This window comes from Anneissia japonica, unplaced genomic scaffold (assembly GCF_011630105.1).
Source record: "Anneissia japonica isolate Jap-2015-1 unplaced genomic scaffold, ASM1163010v1 scaffold287739_len226637_cov155, whole genome shotgun sequence".
NCBI classification, from domain to species: domain Eukaryota; kingdom Metazoa; phylum Echinodermata; class Crinoidea; order Comatulida; family Comatulidae; genus Anneissia; species Anneissia japonica.
The window spans coordinates 76,379-81,854 of NW_022709606.1; the positions used below are offsets into that span (position 1 = coordinate 76,379).

The window sequence follows — 5,476 nt, forward strand, 5'->3', positions numbered from 1 at the left end:
TGCATAAGAATAGGCTATATAATGCGCATGTGCGCATAGATTAGTCTATAAGTACATGTAAGGTATACAATGTGAGTATGCACGTATAATAGAATAGATTATAAACATGAAAAAATTGCATACACAAGTACTGTAGGAAATTGTGAATGATGTATTGTTTAAAAGAGCATACTTATACAGTAAGGTACAGGTATATACTGTCTGAGTGTACTTATAAATAAACTTACTAATTTCTAGTTTATATTTGATTTAAGATAAAATTGTATAAATCTAAAAGTAACATGTGCATGTATAAAAAAACAACAACATGAACTAATGAGTCTAAAAAGGTTTATTCAAAATGATCTATACATTGTAACTTTTATTCAATATTTGAAGTTAAACACACATATTAGGACATTATTCATGAGCTATATAAATCAGTTAATTCATCATGTAGCTTGGAGCTAGTACAACAACTATGTTTTTTATCATTATAATTAGCATATTTTGTCATATTTGTTTTTAACAGGATGACTATGACTATCGAATATCTTTAAAATTTTCCAATTTTTTATAAGTTTTATCAAATTTGATCTTCATCAAAAATTTCTCTCTATTATTACGTTGAACTTATTTATTTTTAGGACTATTAATATTATGGTTAAATAACTGGTATGGAATATAGTGTTTATTGAAAAATTTGGAAACTTTATAATAACCGATCAGCACAAGAAGCAAGAACAGTACAAACTGTACTGTTTACTGTAACTTTCAACCAGAAACAGACCAAAATTGTTTTCAACAATTTACAGACCTTACTACAAAAATCCTTAAATTGATTCCAAAGAATGGTACTCATTGGCACCAGTGGCAGAAATTAGTTCCCCTAAAATGGGATAAAATACTAAAGATGACCATTAAGATTTCATTGGATTAGGGATATAGTTCCGAAGTCTGGGATTTAGTTCCACCAAGCTCATTTTTCATGTGGTGGGTAGGGGGTGCATGTGGTCTGTGGGCAGCACCATTCCCACCTGGTCGGATCCAACCTGTTAAGAAATGTTGGGTGGGGTGGGGAAGAGTCTGAATGTGCAGAGCGAGAGTCCTAGGTGCAGATTGAGTTCCTGATTGGGATGCAAGATGTCAATACATCCTTGAATCTCTCAGTAGCACCTTCATTAATTTGAGGTTGCATTTGAGCGATTTCTACTATTTAGCATGGTAATTTTTTTCCACAAAAAATATTAGGGAGGTACGTTCTTCATCATACTCATCCCTCTGTAAATCTGCCACTGCATCAAGCATTGGAAAATAACTCAGCCTTTCTTTCTCTTTAAGATTACATTCCCAGTGACTAAGAAAATGGGAGTGTGCAGGATTGGAAGGGTATGGATTTCAGCTTTAATGACTGGATATACCACCAAGCGGCTGAGAAATGCTTAGCGACTTTTACTTCCAGAAGATTAGTATGATCATGGAGGAATTCCTTCAGGTTAGTAGTTGCTTAATCTAAATTGAAAATGGAGTTTGATTAAGTCCCTCCCCTTGGATACTATTGCTAAGGTCCCAAAAAACGAGATTTGATTGACAGATAAACCGACTAATCAGTGAGCGTCATTTAGTCTAACTTTTTCTCGGACATTTTAATTTCCTTAGACAGCTGGTGAAAAACATACGTGAGCCTAGGCCTAGATGTCTATGCTTGGTTATAGATACCCAGATTTACACGAGCAGTGCACATCAGTGACTTGGCCTTTTGCCAACGAGGTTGACTGAATGCGGCTTTTCCCTCTTCCTTTGAGAGCAAAATACAGAGGCTTTTACAACAATTTCCCCGCCTGTCCTATGAAATAGATTAACACTATGAATATATGATACATTTGCATACCACCTACCCTGAATTCTCTTTCTTTAAAAAGGTTGATAGCAAAGAAAATGTTTGCCAACTCGGTAAGTCTAGCCGCCATTGTATAAGGTTTTCGTGACTTTGTGGGCGGGGCTTCTTGTCCTTGTCGACATGTCAATCAATTGGTCATTTGTTAAGCTTGATTGACACACCAGTTTTGACCACACAATGGTCTTCATCAGGTAAACTATCTTCAATTTTGTGTTTATTATCTAGACTAATACAGCTATTGTACCATTTCAACATAATTTTAAGTGAGTAATTCACAACTTACATATTTTCAAATTAATTCCTCATAATAAACTCAAAACAAATCAAAATGGTAGCCATTCACTACTTTACATAATCATATTTTGGATTTATCCCTTTTAACCAGCGTTTTCGTCATCATCTTCAACCATCATCTGTTGATCTGGAGTGTCCAACATCATATCGATATCAGTAAAAGGTTTGGGGAGTTCCCCTTCCTCTAGAACTAGGTAAATATTAGAATAGTGGGTCATTATTATATTAACTTGTAAGGTGGGTTATAATAGAGTTCTGGGTTTTAATAATAACTAATGTTATTCTAGATGTGGTCTAGATAATAATAAGATTTTTAGTGTAAAAAAACTGGTATATTTTAAAGTTAATTACGAAAATTTGTATGTTTTGGGATATTGGATATTTTAGCTTATTAAAAGCTTACTGAATAAGAATTGATGTTTTAGTATATTTAGAAAGGCCTGTTCTGCTCAGTTTGTGGTACTTGTCTTATTGGCACTTATTTGCATCTTGATAAAACCAATGTAAGTGTGGTATTTCATTTGATTATATTTTACTATAAAGTATATCATACAGAAGTTTACAAGAGACAGCCAAATAAATTACTAAACTCAGAAGAATCTGCTGCCCTCTAATAATAGTAATGATGATAAATAATGCAGTAATAAATTAATCACAACAAAACATTAAACTAAAAGACAATAAAATTTCAGTACAATAATAATAAAATCCTCAAGTTCTCTTTGTAAATGTTGGCGACAAATTAATATTCAGTTAGCATCAAAATGAAATTCAAGCTCAACTAAAGGCAGTATTTATGAAGAAAAATAAAAATTACATAAAAATATTTAATGTACAATTTTTAGCATTTATTTAGTCAATAAATTATTTAATAATTAATTGATTGATTATGCTAAAAGTAAGAACTGTTCCAGTAATTTCTGAGTTGCAGTACAGAAAACCGTTCAACTGAAAGTTCTCTTTGTAAATGTTGGCGACAAATTAATATTCAGTTAGCATCAAAATGAAATTCAAGCTCAACTAAAGGCAGTATTTATGAAGAAAAATAAAAATTACATAAAAATATTTAATGTACAATTTTTAGCATTTATTTAGTCATCTAAATTATTTAATAATTAATTGATTGATTATGCTAAAAGTAAGAACTGTTCCAGTAATTTCTGAGTTTGCAGTACAGAAAACCGTTCAACTGAAATGATTGAATGATGTGCGGCGAAGCCAATGCCTCTTTCCTTGATCCTTTTTTCATAACTTATCTACAAATACAAGTATCTTATTTCATCATCATTTTGTGTCCCACTCTGCATCCTTTGTTTAATCACAACTAATGCCAGTACTCTCTCTCAGGGCGGAAAACCTTTCAATCTTTTGAAGCTACCTGACTTTTGAGTGTGAAAGTTCAGGTTGTGTGTGACTTACACTATCTGTTTATTTACTTAACAGTATCAGTATAACATATCCGAAATTGTATCTGATTTTTTTTTTAATTTTACGTTTAAGAATCTTATCTTGATATAATAAGTTTGTTTTGTATCTGTTATGAACACACCAAACGATTTTTGAGAGCCACCGATCTGAAGGTGTATGTTTGAATAATAATATTATGTATACACTCTACAAGTCTAACAGTAAAAAAACCAAATAGCACGTAGGTTTGGTTATTCACCATTTGTATTTTATTAATTTATTATAATATTTTCTGATAATAGATTTTACTTGAGAAATTACTGTCCCAGGCATATCTTAAACATTAAGACAACCTGGGCCTATTTAAGTAGAATTGTTTAAAAAAAACATACCGGTAATTTGAAAAGTTGATAATTTTTATATTTTTATTATTTTTATAATTTCAAAAATGATTTTCATGATAGTTTTTGGTATTTGTCATGGAACAATTTAAAGATCTGTATTTACAGATCTTTAAATGACTATTTGGCTCACCATAGGGCTCTAAAGGTGACTAAACTATCACGTGGCTGTGGCTTGTCAACTACTACTGCCTCTTCATTTTCTTTGTTTTGTTCTGTTTTCATAGAAAGTATGATGTTGAACAAGATCTTCCTGTTGTAAATTCCGTACTTGTTGTCACCTGTCGGATTTTAGATTAAGATTCCATTTGCTAGAATAAATAGTTTTTTAACACACCTAAATAGATTCTTGTCATTTGATTGGTGGATGTTGTATCACGTCACATTGGTTATTAACCCCACTTCATTTTTTCCACTGTGCATTTTACTTCCATCCATGCATTTTCATGGAACAGTAAATTTTCAACTCATGAAAATATTCTTCCCATTGCACAATTATTTGTATATAAATTTTCTGTTTTCAATCACAGTAGGCTATTTCCCTTATTTATGGAACAACCTACCTCCTTGTAAATTTTGTAATTAATTAGAATTGAATTTTTATCTTTGTACATTTGAATTGTCAATTTTGTGAAATTATATTTTAATCACCTTTTTATGTTTGTGTTTGTAATTTGTAATTGTTTGTCTGTTTCTTTAATATTCACTGGAGAACCTTTTAGATAGTGATTCATTTTGCTTTTGGTAATCCTCAGGCTTTTTGTTTTTGTCGTCAGAATTGTTTTTGTATTCTGTACTGATTTTGCCTGGAAATAAATAAAAAATAAATAGAATAAAACACTGGACATTTTAAGGTTTTTGAATAGGTTGCTATCGTAATTGAAAGGATTATTATGAACTCATTGGGAAAATGCTCGCATGAGTGATAGTCTTGTCATTAGATACGGTATACATTGTTAACATATCGAAAGTGTTGAAGCGTTGATGATATGGCTGGTATGGTAATTTGATAATCATTATGATAACCTGGTAATTGGGCAGGTAATTGGATAATCATTATAACCACCTGTAATCTAGTCAAATAGCTTCCATTCTGTAAAGTGCTTCTGTATCAAGAGTAAATATTTAGTTACCTTACTTGTAACTATTTGCAGACGAATAATGTAAATATGTTTACAATATAGGCCTACACAAGTAAAGTAAAGATACAGTATAGGCCTGCCATAGGCATACTGTATTAAGTGTGATCATGTATTTATCCACCACTAATTTATTTATTTATTTCCACAAAACCTCCAAAGGGAGAAGCAAAGATGTACAAAACAGCGCATCAAAAACAAAGAGAAAACAATTAAAATGGTGATAATAAATTATAAATACACTTATACTGTGATTTAAACAACAATTATTTTTTAAAATGCAACTTTTATGATAGTTAACATAAATAGCGATCAGCATAAGGAAAATTCATTAATAGCATGCGAAACAAGAGTGG

At 31.3% G+C, this 5,476-nt stretch overlaps 1 long non-coding RNA gene across 1 annotated transcript in view; it reads left to right on the forward strand.

Moving 5' to 3' along the window:
• The window catches only part of LOC117106749, a 6,224-nt gene extending 4,189 nt beyond the window's left edge, over positions 1-2,035 (forward strand). Inside the window, exons 2-3 of the long non-coding RNA XR_004445134.1 lie at positions 1,321-1,474; positions 1,902-2,035. This is a non-coding gene — a long non-coding RNA (uncharacterized LOC117106749). The remainder of the gene's footprint in view (positions 1-1,320; positions 1,475-1,901) is intronic.
• Positions 2,036-5,476: the final 3,441 nt, after the last annotated feature.